The sequence below is a fragment of the Corticium candelabrum genome, chromosome 7 (genome assembly GCF_963422355.1).
Source record: "Corticium candelabrum chromosome 7, ooCorCand1.1, whole genome shotgun sequence".
Taxonomy (NCBI): Eukaryota; Metazoa; Porifera; class Homoscleromorpha; order Homosclerophorida; family Plakinidae; genus Corticium; species Corticium candelabrum.
In genome coordinates, this window is record NC_085091.1 from 6,641,892 (window position 1) to 6,664,703 (window position 22,812).

Here is a 22,812-nt window from a genome sequence, read left to right on the forward strand (position 1 = left end):
ACTATAGTTTTACCACAATAAGACACTAAGTCTTCACTTTGAGATGAACACAGTTGAATGAGAGCAGAGTTTACAAAATGCATAGTTTCTTTTATCTGTTTGGTTTCATCCCTAAGTGTCTTGTTTACATCTCTCAGTGCCTTGTTTTCATCTATCAGTGTTTTCACTATTTGATGTTGTTTGATTTGATGCTGCACTACTGCTGTAGTTAAATGTTGCTCCATTTCATGTCTCTTAACCTGAAACAAACGTGCGCTTTAATATAACCAAACAAATAGCTCAAATGAATATATTACTGTAACGTCGCAGCCCACGTCCTTGAAGATGCAAGGCATTATCGTGTTGGGACAATCACCTAACTCAGAAACGTGATCTTTTATCTACAACCAAATATTATTTATATACTTAGAAAACTGTTGATCATTTATTACATAGTTACGCAAAGAAAGAGCTCTCACGTTTCTTCTTTCCACTTTCTTTCCACATTTCAACGTGCAATTGATAGGCAATTTTGGACACGACATCTTATGACGCTAAAACATGCATACATATTTACGTTAAAATAGAGAGATTTTAGACACTGTAATGATATCTGAAAACCTCCATATTACGCATTTCGAATATTTCCTCGCAGCTGCCACAAGTAATAGGAAGTCGAGGACATGTAAATAGCTGATGCTGCGAAAGCTCACATCGTTGCATGTTGTTGCCACAATCTCTGGGACATCCAACTATCTGAAACTTGCACTCGTTATGATGATTCTAACATAGATAATGCAAAAGTGTATATGTATTTTATGCATCGTATATCATTAGGTGTCACCTGTAAGTAATTCAGTTCCCCTATCCATTCACAAACATTTACAGAATGTGATGACTTATTAGTACACTTGACTTTGAGAGACAGCACTTTCCTTCTTACTTTCACATCATCGAAAACCTAAAATTTTAACAAATTAACGAAATGTGGTCGGCAGCGCCTGCGAAATAACATAGTATATAAGGTTTGATATTAAAGTAAGAGATGTGCTAAATGTATGGTAAGAAGTTTCAATACGGCTAAAGTAGATCATAGTTACTGTAGGTGTAAATTAAGTTAACTTCTAGACATTTGACAAAGTCTCATATTGTAAAGCTGATGTACTACGCTAGCGGATTCAAACTAATAAAAGACAATATATATTTTGAAGAGACAAGAAAACCACGTGACATGTCTGTGACATCACAGTCTACCAAACAACAGGGGAAGTTAATTAAGTTTGCGATATGTCCCAGATAATCTGACCGTCTTTAGGGCGTATCGCTGGCTTGTATGACAACATCGAATCATCGGCGCACAGTCTAGTAAGTTTTATACCTCAACACATCTTACAACGCAGTTTTGCCGATTTATCTATTTTCTGCTTTTTGCGTGCCTTCCAACCTTAGATACATCTAGATACACCTGCAAGAAGACGAGAAAAGCGACCAATTATGACGTTCGTCAGCCGGTAGCTTCAACTATTTTTATTTAGCCCAACATATAGAGCAAACCGAATCCAACCTACTTAGTTATTAGATGTGCCTGCACTATTGCTTTCTTCAGAACATTTTTCAAGATGGAATCTTCTCTTGTTTGGAGGTGTACGAAGAGGTCAATGTAACGATGATCATGGCGGTTTCTGGTCAATTTGACTCTCAGTGTAATCGTACAAGGTCATCGTTATTGGTATTTGTCGTAAAGCATGTGGAAGACTGTCGTTATCACGTGCACTTCGATGAGGAATCGGTTGCGTCAGGGCTTGCTGCGTATGAGATTTGTTGGGCTTATGCTACGTAGTTTGTTGTAAAGGGATCTAGGTAAGCGACATTCTTTTGTTCTCTACATTTTGCCCAACTGATTTTCCTCTCTTTATGTGCATGAACGCAGAGTATAAAGAGTTACGTCATTCACGCGTGTACTTTCCTAAGCCGTCAGGTTTCGCTGGCACCATGCAAACTACTAGCCTTGGCCTCCCAGGCTCGTGTAGCGCCTATTCAAAATAGTCCTCCACTAGTCTGGGATGGTATCGCCTCTTGTCAATATTGTGGTTGGTCCTAGAACCAGTATTAGTATTCAGTTTTATAAATGCATACCTTTTTAAATTACGGCTGAAATACAATAACGACGAAGAGATATCACGCTAGAACATGGTACTTGTCGCATCCAGCTGCTCGGGTACCTTTGTGTTTACTGTAGCTACGGTTTTATCATTTCTGTGTTAGCAGGGAACGCGAACGGGACGATAAGAAACACTTTCTTTTACTAATGGTGTTGCGGACGTAATCAGCATGCGTCTGATCGCCGCGAATCCGATGAAAGTCGCTGTTTACATGTACTACGTTGCCGCTACGCCGCCAATTCGCGATGCGCTCATGCGCTGTGACTCGTCGCGGATTCGATCCGCGAAATCGCGACAAAAATTCACCGCGAGACTTTGTGTAGTACACGTGCACGTGATCATGAGTATGCAGCTGGCTAGTGTCGATGTTGAACCATCGGTTCGTAAAATAGACAAAAGGCTCTAGATCTGCTACTAGACGGTGTCGTTACTGCTGTTGATAGGAGCAGAATACAAACCACAACGTGTAGAGACGTAATTCTGCGTGAAGAGCGCCCTACATATCGTCGTTTGTGTAGAGTACTCTTTGACATACAGCAGATCACTACTACTCCGTTCATGAGATGTCTCCGTTGATTACAGCTGTAATTGGAAAGATATATGCATTTAAGAACCGGAAACCTAATAATGCTGGTCCAATAGGACCAACCGCAATATATTGAGAAGAGGCGGTACCATCCCAGACCCGTGGAGGACGATTTTGAGTCGTCCGAGGCCAGCAAACTACCGTCATATCAAGGCTATTAGCTGGACTCACGACAGATGGCACTCAGATTTAGGCGCAACTTGCGGTGTCGGGGCGGTGCTAATTTGCGCCATTTAGATATCTGTCGTTGCTATCACAAATTAGGTAGCAATCGTTTCCCTCAAGCTGGCGAATATCCCACTTCCGCTGTTCTGTGTTGTTGCAGGAAGGATCAAACTTGGTCAGGCTTTTAACATTGGTAAGCTTCAGGTCTTTCTACGTGTAGCTTGCTCGTAATAGTTGCTTGATTCACAGTGTCTCTGCATTCTGGCAGTCCTTTGTAGGCAGTGAGACAGGAAGACTTGTATCAATTAGTGGTTTTCGAGCCCCCAGCTTTGATTTGTATTCTGCTTAACCGCGTACATACAACCATTGAACTTGAGTGTGCAGTTGATGTCCCATCATGAGCGGGCAAAGTGGGTGCGGATTTACGCCTCTCGCAAAGAGCAGTAGAAAGTCAGCGGTAGGAGACACTCGCGTATGCGGTTCGTGCAAGATGTAGGTGCAGTTAGGTAACTCTGCTACGTATAGAGAACGTCACGGTGGGACTAAAATGCGACACCCTGGCAATGAGCGTCATGAATCCTCTGTTTCTTCCTACTTGTCCCGTGGAAGCAGTAGAGCATTCGATTTTTTGACCAGAAAGTTGCCACTGTAAAGCTTGCTTCGCTGACTGTTTAAGAAGACGTCCTAGAAAAATTTCTAGATGGCAGAAACAATGTAAATTTCATTGTACTGTGTGCCACCAACAGGGTAGTAAAAATTGTACTTGCGGAGAAATGAAGAATTGGTCTCACCTGTCAGACGTTCCAAATCGCCCTCAACTGGTTTGGAAGAGGTTTTTGGCTTAGTACAGGACATGCACTTGGACAATACCTTTTGCAAACAGCACCTCCAAGTGATGAAAACCTATCTAGGATGTCAGCAGTGCAAAACATGTGATCGATTTGATTTGGATGAAAATTGGGAGATGTTGGAAGAGCGAGGAGAAGTAGTGACACTTCCTTTTACTCAGTTAGAAGGATTTCCACAGCTATCTAGCAGAGACTGTGTATGTGGAAACTGTGCTGCCTATGCCTGTAAGATCGTCAAATAGATATTGCCGAGACCATCTTTTAAATTTTGATAATAGCAAAACTAAGGACAAAAAGTCACCTTGTTAGCTCTCCATACGCTTGAAATCGATGGCTATTTGATGTACAAAGATATTATATCCTCATTTGAAGATGCTATGAGAGAGGCCAATACCACCTTAGATAGTAACTCTTTGAAAAAGAAGGTCTTGTACTTTCGAAGGTACTTTGAAAACACCTGAACAGCATAGATAACTATCGAATTTATGTTGGTGCTAAAAACGTGGCTACATGGTATATGATGAAATATTTCTTTTACGCAAAGGGTGCTGCAGCTATGTACAGAAAAATCATTGAGACTAGGTCAACATCAATTGAAACCCAGAACTTTCGTAATTTGATTAAGGAACAGTGCAGCATGCTACCTGTTTCAGGAATGTTCGATTATCGTTCGTTGTTTCTAGCTGAAAGCAAATCTTTTGCCATTCTTTAGACCAGTTTCTTCAAAATGAGTTTGAACGATTTTTGGAAGTTGTGCCAGACTTTCAGACACCAATGAGTTAGAAGGCTATTGAAGTTGCATATGGTCATTGCATTACTTCGCAACTTGCTACATAGAAGTGCTTGTCTTCTTCAAACTCTGCTAGGACTGTTTGCATTTGCTTATGGCCTTATAGACAGAGGTTTTCAGATTTTGAGTATGTTTGGAATTCTGCCATCCATGCAGCACATCAGAAATCATAGCAAACATCGGGCTGCAGAATGAAAGTTGATTAATAAGTTAGATGTAATGCATTTTTGGAGAGTGACTGTTGACAACCTGGAATTCAAGATGGCTTTTGCGAAGAAGATTTTTAGTGGTGGTTAGCAAAAGCAAATGGTGCATCTCCTGACAGGCGAACTTTCACATCATTCCCACTTGCAGAACCCTGTCCAATTGCTTGCCCATTAGTTAAATGTGAGGTACGTATATCGACTGCCTGAAAGCTTGCAATAATTAGATTTCTTAGACTTGCCCAATTCTGAACGAGCACATTATTGTGAGCCTGCATCAACCTTACTTTCTGTCATTGGTTCTGCAGATCGTTTGTTTTGGAAACCATCAGAGTCCTCCCAGTCACTTCTGCAGGTCTTATGGACTAAGTTAGAGTCATTCACACCTGCTGAGTCTGATGTGATCAAATATGCAACAGTTTCAGAGGCATACTCAGGTAGACCAGAAGATGTTGCATCATACCTTAGTGAACTAAAGAAAGATTTTTGCATAGGTCAGAAATTCTTTCCACCTTATGTTTTCATTGAGGGACCAGCAGGTCTATGCTATCATGAAGAATCTAAACCGTAAGAATCCTGACAGTTTTGAATTGCTTTTTTTGTACGTGGTAATTGGCAATTTTTCAAAGCGGTGTTAGAAGTTCTAAAAATTGTGTTATGGGATGGAAGGTTTCACGATATAGCAGCAAATTGTGGCTTAAAGAAGGAGGTCTCAAATTGGGAGGATATACATCGAATTCTCATAGCATTACTAGAAGCTCTAATTAGAACAATTTTAGAACGTTATCATGATAAGGGCCTTTTTAACATTTCTGAAGAGTTTCAGGACTGGGGAAAGTTTCAATTGCTAGTTGTCTACTTTGACTACTATATGGCAGTTATTTAGATTACGAAACTGGATAATTCGCTATGCCTGCATAAAACAGTGCTGTAACCTGCTTTTTGCATATATCCGTGATAAATACGAAGTCTTTGCTGTCCAAACACTCAGTGATGTACTGACATACCCTACTGCCATTATTCAGCAAATTCGAGCATGGAGTCTGGACAGCGTCAAAATTTGGTGTGCCATTTCATAATCAAGCGCTAGATGAATTGCATGAAACTGAAATCAATTGCGGCTTAGAGCAAGTTGTGTCTAGGCTTTCCCACTTTCAGTTAGTCGAACTTAGCAATTTACTAGCCTATCTGGAAAATGTGTGTCTTGTTTGCTCTAATTTTGATCAAACTCGAAAGTCAAAAATGGTGCACAACACTCTCTTACCAACTATTGTAACAGACTTGGTAAAAAAATACTTGAATTGAAATGTCTTGATGCTGTTCAGTGGCATAATGTGTTTGCCTATTTCCCAAAGCACTTGGCCAGCCAACTAGGAGTGACCTGCTAGACATAAGAAATGATGCTAGGGGACGGTTGGTTTCCTATGTAAGACAATATGCTTTATGCCCTTTTACAGAAGTTTCAGGAAAACGCAGCAGACAAAACCTCCGGACGTTTACAACCCGTACATCGATTTCAAGCGAGAAAGCTAAAGTGCAGAAAGCTACTAGTTTGCTGGAAAATGCATATGCACGTAATAGAGTTGCCCTGACCCAGACCTGTCCATTACCACCCGCAATAGCAACGGGCAAGGGTAAAATTCGCCAACGACACAAAAGTTCAATCAGACTAGCGTTTGTCAAGGATCCTGATTTGGCACCAATCTTTGCTACTACATGCTCTCTTTTGACAACGAATCAAACTGCATTTGACTTTGTTATTGATTTCCTTCGGGTTCTTCATCAGCCCCATTTATCTCAAGGGGTATCTCTGCTTGAATTTTGTCAGTACACGTGGCGTCAAATTGTTTGTGAAACTACGATTTTTGCGAGGGGCTGGTAAGGTTACTATTGTCATTGGCAAACCAGAATTTCTTGTTCCATTTAGACCATTAATCCATTCAATGAGACAAACGAAAGTTGGTTTTAAAAGCAATTCATCTTATCAGTTTCCTTCACCATCTGACAAAATGCTTCTAAACAAAGGGTACGCCCGTGCCTTGACAACACCAGATTTCAAATCAGACCTGATAGTGTCTGCCGCTCTTGATTGACTCTTCGTCTTTTGAGCAACCATATTTGCTGTCACGTGGGGTAGGTGTGAGAAATTACACAAAAAGCAGAAAGGGCAAAGAGATAAAAATTTGGTACAATTCTTTTAGACCCACTTTCTGCCGTAATAGAGTTTGCTCATGATATGGACATCGGGATGTGTGGACTGGCATTAGATGAGCTGGGATATTTTTCTGACAAGTTGGTATATGTTGAGCTAAGACCAAATTTAGAATCTGTTACCATAAGTGGAATATCAATTGTTATAAAATCTCACCCTTATTTGCAAAGTTTTTCACACCCTGCTGGATGAATTTTTTGGTGCACACTCTCAGTGGTACTGACCACGTCAGCTAATTTTTTGGAATGTCACACCATGCTGCTGAAAAACGGATTTGAGCAATATTCTCTTATTTGTTCTGACCAAGAGTTGGTCCTATTTGAAACAAAAGAAGATGACTATTTCGAATTCTGTTCCTTGTCATTGCTTGCTTGTATTAAGTTTATAATGTGTTTGTACTATGACAAGCACAAATCTGTCTTCTCCAGTCAGTATGTATACAGCTTAGCTCTGTCTTTCAAAGATGCTCTTATTTCTTATGAGCTGGCACTAGTTTTGCAGTGGTTAAGATATGCTGTATCAGAAACATGACCGTATTAACAGTGCTGCAGTGGTTACATTATTGAGACGCTGGACATTTCATGATGGTAGTGGAGGTCAGAATCATGGAGTCAATATGATCGCATCCTTGCCTGCATTGCACGAGCATATATGCTGCGTGCAGAGTATGCCATCCGGTTGATATATGAGAGTCGAGAGGAAACCTCATTCTTCCTTTCGTATACTGGCTCTGACTGTTGATAGATGCAGGTGGCTCTATTTCGGTTTTTTGGGATACCAGGCATGATCAGGGTATTTTGGTAAATTTTTCCTATAGATTCACCTGTCAGACAGGTTGCAGTGGGAGCATAGAGGATGCGAAAGTTGTTTCCAGCAATGTAGGCCGTGTACCACTAGATGCAGATGCAAAAGCAACTGCAGACGTAGCGTGTGCTCTAAATGCAAAGAAACTGTAAGAGAAGATTACTTGCAGTTAGGCTGGTTTGATGTTGATGTCATTTCATTCGATTCAGTACTCCCACCCTCTGATGTCGATGTTTGTGCATCACTACCACTTCAAGTTCATGCCCATGCTGATGATACAGATAGCAACAGCTCAGACACTGATTTAGATTTGGACTCGGAAGAGGGACTGTAAGAAACTGCAGTAAGCTTATATGGGCAAACCTTTGTCTGCCCGAGCATTTTGCCCTCCTATGGGGACATGGGCCAGAGTGAACTTCAGCCAGACATTTCTGATGTCAGTGACGATGAAGAGGACCGAGAAACTATAAAGGTATTTTGAAAACTGCTTTTCTGTTGTGTGTTATAAATTCTCTGCATAATATATAATCTACCCAATATAAATTGCACTTCGGTTGTTTCAAATATGTGTTATTACCCATGTAGTAGTTTACCTAATTTTAAATAAGTTTACAAGTCTAATGTGTAATAAGATGGAAATTAGAATTTATAACGTCTGAAGACGTAATTTGGCTCATCCCTATTGGCAGTGTCTTCAGATCTCTCTGTGTGTGTGTATGTAGGTAGAGCCACACTGGTCAAGAAGTGCCTCTTTCTGTTCTAGTTGGGTGCTCGCTGACTGTTATCTCAATTTCTAAGTCGACGTCTGCGTCAGACCAATATCCCTATACTGAATTGGCCATCTGCATGCTGTAATTGCAACGGCGTATCTTACTAGTTTGTTGCAATAGCAGTTTGCGTATACTGTACGTGCATTAGAAATATTCTAGCACATTAAATGACAGTCTACTATGCTCTACCGTCGACATCCACATTTCTGCTAGTACCGTACATGTTAGATTGGTTCGTACCTTTGATATCTCTGCAAGCAGTTTTTACGACGCATTTGCACTTAAGCGTAGCAATACATCTGTACGCTAGGCCTCTTGTGTAAGTCCAGTTCTTTAGTTTACAGGGTAGTCACAACAGCTGTAGCTCTGGGGGACCATGTGCCGGTCAGACAGTGAGGTCTTTTGTTCGACTGGAGCCAATTGTAACCGCCACATACGTCTTCTTTCTTTGCTGCCGTTTCTTTCAGCCAATGCAATTTGTACGGATGTAAACCCGTGCAAACATGAACGGTGTCAAACCCCGTACTACTAATATTTAAGTTATTATTAAAATATGCAAAGTTTCCGCCTGAACATGTTTTATCTATTGGAACGCTGTAGCCACGTTCCCTTCGTGTAAAGAGTTTTCTTGGTTTTATGTTTAAGTTATGACGCAGTGTGTGTGTGGCACGTTACGTGCAATTGCGAGGTCCCAAATGTGCTGAATGAAACACACAAGTAGGTGTGTTCACACTATGTTTGCGACTCTGGTTTTGAGCTTTTAATTGCCAAGTGTAGCGAGTCTTATAATCCGGGTCGCACAATAGAAATGGGCGTGTGTGTGTTTGTGTGTGTGTGTGTGTGTGTGTGTGTGTGTGTGTGTGTGTGTGTGTGTGTGTGTGTGTGTGTCTGTGTGTGTGTGTGTGTCTGTGTGTGTGTGTGTGTGTCTGTGTGTGTGTGTGTGTGTGTGTGTGTGTGTGTCTGTGTGTCTGTGTGTCTGTTTGTGTGTGTCTGTGTTTGCATGTGTGTGTGTGTGTGTGTGTGTGTTTGTTTGTTTGTGTGTGTGTGTGTGTGTGTGTGTGTGTGTGTGTTGTGTGTGTGTGTGTGTGTGTGTGTGTGTGTGTGTGTGTGTGTGTGTGTGTGTCTGTGTGTTTGTATGTGTCTGTGTCTGTGTGTGTACGCAAATCTCAAATTTCTCCTCCCCACAACCACGTTTCATGATAGGACCTACCCTAAAAAATCTTTCCGTGTCCAACTACTGATAAGTCTAACAACAATTCGTGCAAGTGACTAAACTACGAAGAAAGCGCTTTATAAACTTTCGTCGCCCCATCGTTTTGTATTGTAGCTAGGGACTGTGTGTACTTGACAAACAAGAAACACCTTCAGGAGTTCAATGCTACCTACAGTCAGTTATTCACACGTCAGTATGATCAATTCTTTACTACACAGTGCTGCATCTGTTGATAGCCAATGTTTGCTGATATCAATTTTACGTCAGTAAATACCATACCAGTGTCGTTAAAACAGAACCGAGTCCATACCTAGACTGTACAGTTCAATTGTCTTGATTACGATCGCTAAACAGCGACTACCTAAACCAGGCCTATGCACGTAATCTAAACTACTAGGAAGTTTGCATGTTTAATTCCATGACAGCTAGGGTTTCGACAAATGCGTATATTGTCTAGCTAGGACTCGGCGTTTCAGTAGACGGTTTGAAAACTCCATCGGACGTGGTACTCATAACGCGAGGCGCCTACGGATACCGTACAACTAGTCATAATTGAGTTAGTGTTAAACGTTGCACTTGCCGCATGGAATGCTGGTTTGTGCTGGATTTGCAATCCTTGCGAAGGTAGGTTTGCTGCTACATGAGTCTGGTTTGGAGCTATCATTCCTACTGTTTACCGCCTAGTAACGAGAGTACAGTCTGTCTAGCGCATATAGTTACGAGAGTAGCAGTATGGCTAACAAGGAAACCATCGTCCTGCGATGGTGGATGCTGCAAGAAAGAGCGCTTATAGCACAAATCTCGCACGTGCAAGATAACAGACGACGTCGTATTCGTCGCTATCGCAGTGCAATCCCAGCTTAAGGAACTGTTGCGTCGTCCGTCATGCGGAGTATGCTATCTTCGTTGTCAGCAGTGAAGAGATTCCCGCTCAAACAACGGATCACAACAGCTTGGTAGATAGAGAAACCATGTAATCAAACTCACTCTATGCTAATTTACTTCCTCACACATCACACCAGTCGAAACACACCCACATCTAATTGCTTAGTTCGTGGGATTGCCGACATTTGATAGCTATTTGATACCTCTTGAATGTATGCAAATACCTCATCACCTCGAGTGGCACCCTTAGTACAAGCGCTACCAAAGACGCATCCCAATGTCCGTTGGTCGGCCGACCAGTCGTCCTCAGCGGTAAAAAACCTGCGTTGCTTTGTACGCATAGGCCCTCAGGCTATTAGCAAAAGGTCGATTTTTAGAAAAGAGGTTCTCATGTAAGAGACAGCATCTATAGGCGATAAATGCAAGTGCGTGCTACTTGCAGGAGCAAGACATATAGGGTACGGGACTACTACTGTTGTAGTCTTGTTAGACATCCCGCCCCTTCTAATCACGTGCTGCGAATCAACTACGCAAGCTATTGCTCAAATCTAGATTTACGCACGGTCTTTTCATTTCTGTGATGGACTTTATAGAGATAGTAGGTACCAAACCCAATGCAGAGCTGTTGTTACATTGGCAATAGAGCCAAACGTAGGCTCTAGGACTGTCCTTTGGCTCATGGCCAACGTGAGTGTAGACTCCAAATTTCTTGATATTGTATACAAGACTTCATATTCCTTGATAAGAGACCAACAAATAAGAATGGTAAAGATACGTTCACATTAACACTTTGCGAATGTTTCTCAACACTACGCCCACATTTGTTCTCACACGATGTAGGACCGCCCGCAGCTCTGTAACATCGGTGACTTTATCTGATGACGACGTACCTTCTCGTCTAGTGAGTGTAGAAAGGCATGGCTGCTAGGATCGTGTTGAAATAGCAAAGACCTCCTGACAGTTAACGCAGTGCATTACGTATGCCAATAGTTAGATCGACCAAGTTTAGTTTGCTGGGAGAGATGAGTTATATCTACCACGTGTTCGTAGATATACAACCAAATTTGGAAAACTCTACGGTTACACGCTCCTCGACAACGGTCATTCAAAAAAATCTATGCACGAAGCGTTAATGTTCCTTGATTACCTTGGATTTAGCCAGTTTCTCCTTATCCAACGGACATTCTACTTCGTGGCCGCCCCCTTGTTGTCTAGATACATATGCCATGTTGCCCCAGGACAGCAGACTCAGGATTCGTGCACTTACTCTGCTATTTGGTCGAAACAAGTCTTGCAGAAAGTGTGTCCGCATGGCGTCTGCACTGGATCTCTCACCGCCAACAGACAAATAGGACATTCGTAGTCTTTCTCAAGTGGATCTACAAACGATACATCGTATCCGCCATATTTTTCTTCTTGCTTTGATGCCATTTGGTTCAGCCAATACGATTTGGTACAGAAGTAAAGTAGTGCAAACCAACAGCCAAATAAAACCCCGTATACAAAGATTATCGACATTCATTATCATGCAAAGTCTGCCTGAATATGCAAAGCCGGCGGACGCCGATTCGGATTGATACAATGCAACGCACGCTAAAAGATTTGGTTGAGCACTTGCCTTCTTTGCCCCTTGCTCTTTCACCGAAATTTGTGAAGATTAAAATTAACGATGTTTCTTGAAAAAACTAAAAGCTTTTGGGTGTGCAATATTTACTTCAATCCAACGATATCTATCTGCAAGCGAACCATAATTTCAACAACAATACAAAGTAGGAGACTCTGGGTGTATAGATAGAAAGGTCACGCACAAACACACAAAACTCTTGTAGAAATAAATTGTTATTGTAATTATTTATACTCTTTGCGGCAACATTAAAACAAAAAACGTGGAATGGAATGAAACGCAGAACGAAACGTACACGGAATAGAATGCGCATGTGCCACACGTCTGCTTACACTGATGCAAGCTGACAAAAATCTGTAATGGAATGTAAAACGCCAACTGTTATTTAATTAAGACACAGACACTGAGACAGTATTCATCAGACACCGTAATCTGAGGGCTGGGGGCCTAGTTCTACCCCACCCTCACGGCGCACGCTGAGAAAGGTTCGCCAATGAACGTAGTTTCTACTCAGCAATTTGCGCCTACATCCCAGGCGGATAGAATTAGATTATCTTTAATATTATACTCCCTCATTCTACATGTTCTACTTAGTCTAAATAGTAACTAACATAAGAAATCAAAAATTATTTTATTGCATTTTTTGTTAGCTCTTAACATTCGTATGTCCAAAAAATTTAAGTTTAATTTTTGAAGCTAAATTTGTGAAGATATTGAAGTTGCTTCTGGATGTTTAGTAGCCGTACACCTGCCGAGATGTCACAAAAGAGCATAAGTGGCTAGAGCAACTTTTAGTTAAGAAAAGAAAAATTGACTGTCTCACCTTACGTACATCCGGGCCTTTCAAAGGTTTTCGCCTTCTGCACAAAATGTTCTAGTTCACGCCAGTTACAGCAGATGATGCGATGAGGGACCGCGTTGTACAGGACTTTTTATATAAGTGCTCCAAAAAGCAGCAAGTTTTTCCTCTAAACCTTTTAGCTGAAAAAGTTAACAAACAATCTGTCCACTCACGCAAGCATCTCACAAGAGCACCGCCCTACAAAATGGGCGTAGCTAGGCATTGCTGCATCGGGTTCAACAAGCGACTATAGAGGTAATAATGCAGTGCTAGATGCATATATACCATCGTTAAGCTATTCTGTTGCCTAACGCTTAGCTGAGGGTCAAACTTCAAGAGACAGCCTTGACAAAAGGAGGCATTTTTTTATGTTGACGCTGACCTTGACACATGAGTATAATTCATTTCTATGTCAGCGTCCGTGTCAACGTCACATTGCAAACCAACTTACCAAGCTCAACGCGTTAAGAAATGTAGAGTATATGGATATATACGACGACGACGACGATGACCTTCGCCCATAGCGAGAATGATAATATCGTTCAGAGAGCGCTAAGACTTCCGTTCCGAATGCTCGTTTTAAAAATCAGCAAAGGTTTTGGCAGGGTCCCCATATTCTAACAATTTCGTATTGATACGTTAAGTCGTTTAAAAGATGTCGTGTTTAAGACAGGCACGCAGGCACAGACACCCTGATGGACACAGAAAACCTGAAAAGCAGTACGTTTTTGCTACGCGGGTTCTATAAACATGGCTTTGCATATGTGCTTCCACTACTTCGTTTGCACGTGTGAAAACTAACGATTCGAGCTGCTGGAATTGCATGAGCAGTTGCACACTACCAGTACGTACGGTATACACTATACATAACGATACTCTTTGGTATGCATAGGAAGGTAGCGCACGATATATAGTACGGTACCGCATGATATATAGGACGGTTCTGCACGGTATACAGAACGGTACCTCACGGTATACAGAAAGGTACCGTACGGTATTTTGGACGCTATGCACGGTTTTTTAGGACGGTACTGCAGTTTATATAGTATGATACCGCACCGTATATAGAACGATACCAAACTGTTTTTAGGACTGTACCGCACAGGATATAGGACGTTAACCAACGGTAGGAAACAGCATCATACAGTATATATAAAAATATCGTACGGAATATAAGACAGTACAGCACGGCATATAGGACGGTACAGCACGCTATACAGAACGGTACCGTACTGTATATATAGCGGTACCGCACCGCTATCTGGACGGTACCGTACGGTATATACGACGATACCGCACGGTTTTGTTAGGACGGTACCGCACAGTATATAGAACGATACAGCACGATATATAGGACGTTACCCAACGGTGTAAGACAGTATTGTACGGTATATAGCACAGTATCGTACGGAATCTAAACGGTACCGCACGCATATTGGACGGTATCGTACGAGAAATAGGACAGGACCGCACAGTATTATATACGACTGTACCTTAGAGTACGTAGGACGGTGCCGCAGGGTTCATTGGATAGTTTTGCAATGTATACAATACGGTACAGCAAGATCAAATCGGACGTGGTAATAAAGTCGTTTAGTCTAGTAATGAAAAAGCAAAAGACAGAGTCTGTTGATGTACAGCACCCGATCACAAATTTTGAACCAGCACAATATTTTAGGTCATGGTCTATCAATAGTTGTGCATGAAAAGGCAATTCTGCCCTACAAAATCTAAATAGCACATACAGGATTCATGTACTCCGCGACTTGCTCAAAACAAGTCTCGTAGAAAGAGCGTTTGCATAGCGCCTGTACTGGATCTCTCACCGCCAACTGACAAAGGCTGAAGATTCTTACAAGAGATTGTTGTCTTATCATTCAGCCCCATTATCAAATGGATACTCTTCGGCGAAACTTTTAATGTATTGCCAACTGAGAATACTAGTTAAAACAGCACTAACTACTCTTCTATCTAAACAAATCCCCCATACAGAGAAGTACAAGTAAAAGAACAAGTTCAAATCGAAATGACAAAAGAGAGACTTTACCACACCATCAAGCCAAACAATACCACCATTATCTCAATAGGAAAATTTTGGCTTTCCTGACAGATCAGAGAGAGAGAGAGAGAGAGAGAGAGAGGAGAGAGAGAGAGAGAGAGAGAGAGAGAGAGAGAGAGAGAGAGAGAGAGAGAGAGAGAGAGAGAGAGAGAGAGAGAGCGAGAGAGAGAGAGAGAGAGAGGGAGAGAGGAGAGGGAGAGGGAGAGGGAGAGGGGAGGAGGGAGAGGGAGAGGGAGACAGAGACAGATGGACAGAGAGAGACAGAGGAGAGACAGAGAGAGACAGAGAGAGACAGAGAGAGACAGAGAGAGACAGAGAGAGACAGAGTGAGAGACAGAGAGAGACAGAGAGAGACAGAGAGAGACAGAGAGAGGACAGAGAAATAGCTAGAGTAATGGACATGTTTAGGTTTTGTTGCATTTTAGAAGTAGCTTCTATTTTCATTTGCCTAGTACTATGTATGCGCTGAAAAATATTTCAAATAAAGAGAGAGAGAGAGAGAGAGAGAGAGAGAGAGACAGAGAGACAGAGAGAGATGGAGAGAGAGAGAGAGAGAGAGAGAGAGACAGAGAGAGACTGAGAGAGAGAGAGAGAGAGAGAGGAGACAGAGAGAGAGACAGAGAGAGAGGGAGAGAGAGAGAAGAGAGAGAGAGAGAGAGAGAGAGACAGAGAGAGAGAGAGAGAGAGAGACAGAGAGAGAGAGAGAGAGACAGAGAGAGAGAGAGAGACAGAGAGAGAGAGAGACAGAGAGAGAGAGAGAGAGAGACAGAGAGAGAGAGAGAGAGACAGAGAGAGAGAGAGAGAGAGAGAGAGTTAATTCTACAACAGTGTACATAACCGAGATGGCATATACAGTAGGAACACCATCAGCAGAATTCCCTACAAACAGAAAACACATAGTAAAACATCGTTAACAAAAGAACCAGTACCAGTACAACAGAATACCGAAACAATAACAAAAAAGAATTAAACCAACAGAAGTCTAATGCAACATATCCACCATCAATTCAACCAGGACTAACAACAAGAAGTGGTCGCGTTGTGAAGCCACCACAGAAACTAGACTTATAATGTAAAGTTTGACTACAGACTGTTGAATGTTAGAGTTACACAAGTTTGAGTAGAAGTTTTTCGTTTTCAATAGCTGACAAAGGGAAAATGTGGCAAGCGGTAATTTATTACTGTGTTACCCATGGGTACTTAGTATAATCAACAGTGTAGTGCAATAATGCAATCAGTCAAACCCTACTAAGCCCGTAGACAACATATACAGCAGTGAAACCATCTTTACTGCAAACCCTCTAATACCAATGGGACGTGCCACTGCCAGCCTATCTATGGTATTTTTTCGACGACGAGATTTAAAAATAGATGCCTCGCATATGTAATGATTGCATATTAGGTACAACCTTTGCCATAGCAACTAAAATTGAGCAAATACATTTTATTTGGCCACGAATAAATTTTTCAGGTTTTGGAAACGTTTTATATATTTATTTAATTAACTCATAATAGATGTTATGCATATTATGTACTCAAGGTTATCCCAAGAAGAGTCAGTGAGTCATAAAGAGAATTGTAAGCGAGAAAGCACTGAAGTTTACTGTTCGAGTGATTTCGATAGAGTTCTTGGTATATTTTCTATAATCTCTGCAATGACTACAAATCAAACATGCAACTAATCAGTGAAGACAACAATTGCTTGCATTGCAACACATTTCACGTTGAAACAACAATGCTGTCATGTGTCTACTTCAACAACGAATACAATCGCTTCGTTCTTTACTTACTTTTCAGTAAAAACAACAGATTTAGAGACACATAGCGAAGCTTTTGTACAGCGAAGTTTCTTTAGCCGATCGTTTGGGAAGTAAATCGTATAAGGACTGTGAAAGAAATACGTGACGAGCTTCTTATCTAGTGTTACAGGATCAATTGTCATTTTTATGTTGTCTTCGTGGTGTTGCTGAATAGCAAGTGTAATGGTATGACGGAAAAGAAACGGCCATCTCAATTGGCTGTCGCGGGCACTACAGACAGAAACAAGTGCTGCATACAGGTCACATCCTCAGGCCAAATCTGCAATCTCGCTTTGTATCCATTCGAATGAGCAAAGAAACTCTTACTTGTTTTGTACGGTACCTTACCATTTGAAACTGTAAACCGCACGATAGCTTTACCGCAACGGGACAAGGTGTCTTCACTTGGAGACAAAAACAGTTGAATGAGAGAAAATTTTACAAAATGCAGTGATTCTTTTATCTGTTTGTTTTCATCCCTTAGTGTCTTGTTTCATATCTCGGTGCTTTCACGATCTGATGTTGTTTTATCTGATGCTTCACTACTGCTGTAGTTAAATGTTGCTCCATTTCCTGTTTCTTAACCTGAAACAAACGCGTGCTTTGACGTAGCCAAACAAATTGCTCAAATGAATATATTACTGTAACGTGGCATCCCACGCCCTTGAAGACGCAAGGCATTGTCATATTGGGACAATCTCCTAACTCAGAAACGTGATCTTTGAACTACAAACAAATACAATTTACATAAAAATAGTTGATCATTTTAGTACATATACATTTATATTATATAATACAAGAAAGAACTCTTCCGTGTCTTCTTTCCACTTTCTTTCTACATTTCAATGTGCAATCGATAGGTAAATTAGACAGCGACTCTTATGCAGATAAAACACGCATATACAATTTTTACGTAAGAATAAGGAAATCTCACACATTTCTGAAAACCTCCATATTACGCCTTTCGACTTTTTTCTTGCAGCTGCCACAAGTTAGAAGAAATTAAGGGCAGGTAAATGTTTGGTGAAGAAAAAAGTCACATCGTTGCATGATTTTACCAAAATTTCTGGGACATCTGACAATTTGAAACTTGCACTTGTTATGATGATCTTAACACAAATAATAAAGAAAGTGTTCAGCTATTATACTATATTCGTCGTATCATTGGATATCACCTGTAGGCAGTTTAGTTGTCCTATCCATTTACACGCTTCAGCAGAGTTTGATGATTTATTTGTACACTTGACTTTTGGAGAGAGCACTTTCCTCCTTACTATCATATCCTTAAAGACCTAAATTGTGAGCAAACAAATTAACGAATTGCAAATATACCCTATTTGGTACAGTTCACGCCAGTTACATAAATTTTTTTAATATGTAGAATATCTACAAAATTTTTTCAATATTTTTTGCTATTACATTATAATTACAACCATTCGGCAATAAACTTCACTAAATATGACTGATTGTGAAGACCACAGTAGGGTGATGTAAAGATATATGTCCGCTAGTGCAAAAGCTCTAGACTAAGAACTGCCTCTACTGTGAGGACCGAATACTCTAGCTGTTGGAAAAGTATGAGTCACTAGCAACTTTCAGTTAAGAAAAGATTGATTGCCTCACATTACGTACATCTCGGTCTTCAAAACGTTTCGGTTTTTTGGACAAAAATAATTTTCTAGTTCTCGTCAGTTACAGCAGATTATGCGATGAGAAAACTTGCAGCACCTGCAGGTTGGTTACATAAGTGCTCCAAAAAGCAGCAAGTTTTCCATCTAAGCTCTTTACTAACAGAAAAGTTAACAAACAATCTGTTCGCCCACCGATCGTCTCACAAGAACACAGCTCTACAAAATGGGCGTAGCTGGATCGTGTTCAACTAGCGAAAAAAGTTTGACTATAGAAGTAAAAATGCAGTGCTAGATGCATATATAACATCGTTAAGCTATTCTGTTGCCTATCAAAGAAATAGAACCGACCAAGGTCAGTTTGCACACTACTTATTAGGATACTCAACGTCACGTGGTACATGAGAAACGACCCAATTTGGAAAACTAGTCAGGGACGCTCCTCGACTATGTTTACATGCATTCGGAAATTGATTACCTAGAGAGTAAATCAAAAGCACGCGAAGCGTTACCTCAGATTTAGACAGCTTCTCCCTATCCAACGGACATTCCACTTCGTGTCCTCCTCCTTGCTGTCTACAAAGACAATCCTGCATTAGGACATCCAAACAGCAGATAAAGGATGCACGTACTCTGCTACTTGGTCGAAACAAGTCTTGCAGAAAGAGTGTCCGCATGGCGTTTGCACTGGATCTCTCACAGCCAACAGACAAACGAGACATTCGTAGTCTTTCTCAAATGGATCTACAAACTATACATTGTATCCGCCAGGTGCGTCTTCCTTCTTTGCTGCCATTTTGTTCAGCCAATCCTATTCGTACTCATTTGTATATCGTACAGACCAACAGCGAATGAAACCCGTATTATCGACAAGCCCCTGCTGTTGATTAGAATGCGTGTGGACTAGGGTTACAGTTAACTAATAGCCAAATAGACGGCCAATTGAAATGCAGCGAATGCGCTCATTGTTATCGCTGTTGTTAATTAGCGTGCCAGTCGACGTAGCAATGTCTTCTTACGGATAGAGAGGAGGGTCCTAGAGGTCAAGACTTCTTCTCTTTATCGACAGGCCCACCACAGCCTAGGCTCGAGTGTCCAGCCGGTCATTTCTTCGCCGCAGGGAGAGATGACAGGCTGGACTCTCGAGCCTAACCACAGCCGCAACGTTGCTTATTTGTGTTATTAAGTAATTAAAAGTTTGACGGATGGTTAACTCATTCAATTCTAAACTTATATATGCCTATAATTATCTAATAAATATGCTAGGAAATTAACCGTAATAGCTATAGATTGAAGTGAGTTTGCTGGTTCCATAGCTATATAGATAATTAGCTCATATGGGGCGTGGCTAATTAGACATGGACACCCTCTTTTCAAAAATTCTGTATCCGCGCCTGAGAGATATTGAATGTCGACAATTTCACGTAGTACACAGCGTGCCCTCTTCTTATGCTTTTCTTGTTAATTATTTAGTAAGTGTAAGTACGTGCATGTGCAGCAGTTGTTTCGTGTAACAAGAGTAGCAGCCGAAGGTTTATCACTTAGTACGTGCTGATATATTTATAGTAAGGTATCTACAACCAACAGGTAAATGTACAGACGACTAGCAGCAAAACCTCGTCTTCGTGGTAAACATCTTTTAATTAGTTTTACACTTGCTTTTATATATACCTTATTTTCGCGAATAGTGAAGGACCCATGCTCAAACAATGCCCCATGGTGACCATACAACGAAATAATATAAAACCAGTTATATCCATGTGCGTCTAGCTATAGAAATGTGTACGTTACAGTTTGAGATGAAATGAAGAAAGAGATAGAATCACGGAATGATGTTTCGTGTTTTGTGTAGTAACGTGGTTTGTGGTTAACATTTACATATATGCGTTCTAATTCAAGCCAGAAGCTACTGCATAGCATAAATGAAATATAATCATCTTATTTAAGTTAAGCTATAGTTCTCACAAATGATATATCCTTCAGCACTCGTGCTAACAGTCACTTGCGCTAACAGTAAAAAAGTGACGTCAATCTCTTGCGGAGTTCTGGTGCAGCGTGCTAAGACTTTCACCTTGGCTGAGATTGCATTTTACAGTCTGCGCATGCTCGGCTACTTCTTAGTTTAGGTTTTAGGGTTAGGGTTAAGGTAAGTTTGTATTACGTGCCGAGAATTTCAAATCTATTTTGCGCATGCGTAAACAATCTCGGCATGGTTACAATCTAAACACGCGACACCGAGAAACCAAAAAATGCTTGGGTATACGCCATTGATGTGTGTTGCATTGTTACACATGATGAATGAAACAATCTACTTACGAAATAGTAAGGGCTCATGCTTGAATTACGCCCCATCTTTCAGAAATATAAAAAATAGTGACCTGTAGGAAATTGATCGTGGAAATACGGTAAGTAGTGCGCAGAGCGCGGATTTGCAGATGAACTGCCTGGCACACTAAACATCCAGATTGCCTTTACAAACCCTAGATGGCTAATGCAGAGGGAAACCATGCATATGTAACTAACGCCAACTCCTGACTTATCCTAACCCTAACCTAACCCTAACCCTAGGCATAGCTTTAGCTCTAACTCTAACCCTAACTCCAACCCATAACCCTAACCCTACCCCAAATCTTTACCCTGAACCTCAAACACGAAAAACTATAGAAATCCACGGTTTGTCAATATCCACGTACACTCTTTGCGCATGACGACATAAATATCCACATTTGGTTGCACGAGTGTAGCTCTAGCACGGGTGATGGGAGTGACTTGCACGAGTGTGGCTTGCACGGGAGGTAGGGTGCACGGGAGTGTCTGGCACAGGAGTTGCTTCACCGAATGGAAATTACCTAGGAGTGACTTCGCACGCCAGGCGCGGATCTAGGCATGGTGCACTTGGTGCACGTGCACCCTAACTCAGTGGAAGTGCCTTGAGAAATTTTTCCAGAGTTGGTCAGTCACACGCGTGTACAATATCAAAAAAAGCGGCAGGGCAGCTTGACTAACTTTGGAGTGAAGCGATTAAGATCGGAAGGCGGAGAGATTCCAGTGACACCTACTGGAAACCCCGAGCGTGAAACCAGCGCAGCTGTTGTTAGTGAGACCCCAAGACCCTACGCAGCCGTTGGTGAGTTGGGTCTAAGCTGCTTAAATCGTCCCTACGATGTTGGATTAGTATGTCTAACGTTTGCAAGGGCTATTTCATCACCTGACAGGTATCTACGCAAATTTTCTTTGAGACAAGTAAGATTAATTGATATCAACTTGTTTCAGGTTGAATCTACTCCAAAATATTGATCAGCCAAGCGATGATTTTGTATACCCTTTCGTCGAAGAGCATAGGAAGAAAAAGTGTAGCTTTTAACAAACATGGCTAAAGAAGTATTCATGGCTATGCTATTCGAAGCACTGCAATTGTGGATTCTGTGCCTCGGATCTGCTGTTTGCAACCGGAAACAATGTAGGAGCATTGGTGTCTTGGCCTCTCACTAACTTCTAAAAGGCCACGACGCTGCTCAAAGATCATGAATCTTGTCAGTATCACAGAGACGCTCTGGTAGCTCTGGCTGGATTCACTGCTAGAATAATTCAAGATACGATTGCCAGTTATTCAGGAAGCACAGACAGCTATTGCTAAGAGAGTGTGTAAGAACAGGTCGATACTGCGCTCAATAGTGAAGACCATAGTCTTCCTTGGTAAGCAAAATATTCCTTTCAGAGGCCATAGTGATGACTGCAAGTGTACAGCTGAAAGTGGTCATAATCCTGAAAATTTCCAGCCCTGCTTGACTTTCGACTTGATTCTGGCGACAAAGAACTACAAGAACACTTCATGTCTGCCCCAAAGAACGCACTATATCGATCTAAACCAATCCAGAATGACTTGATTGACATCATAGGCAAATGGATCAGAGAGAAGATTGTGAATGAAATCTCCAAAGGCAAAGTATTTTGCCGTACTAGAAAATGAAGCAGCTGACTGTTCAAATATCGAGCAGTTGAGTCTAGTCATCAGATACGTTGATGGTCAATGCGAATTGAAAGAAGACTTTATCGGATTTTTTCTTGTGAAGAGGGTATCTCTGGTAAAGCCTTAGCCTCTTTGATACTTGACACAATAAAGCGATATGAGCTAGATGCTGACTTCCTCAGAGGGCAGGGTTACGATGGTGCTGGAAACATGGCCGAAAATCTCAGGCTGTCAAGGCTAGAATTTAGGCAGAGTTTCCCAAGGCAGTGTATGT

At 41.4% G+C, this 22,812-nt stretch overlaps 1 long non-coding RNA gene across 1 annotated transcript; it reads right to left on the reverse strand.

The window, feature by feature from the left end:
• Positions 1–294: 294 nt before the first annotated feature.
• Positions 295–949, reverse strand: LOC134182749 (uncharacterized). The gene is made up of 4 exons (XR_009970409.1): positions 824–949; positions 601–762; positions 459–533; positions 295–380 (listed from the first exon to the last, which is right to left on the reverse strand). It is a non-coding gene; the product is annotated as an uncharacterized LOC134182749 (long non-coding RNA).
• Between the last annotated feature and the right edge of the window lie 21,863 nt (positions 950–22,812).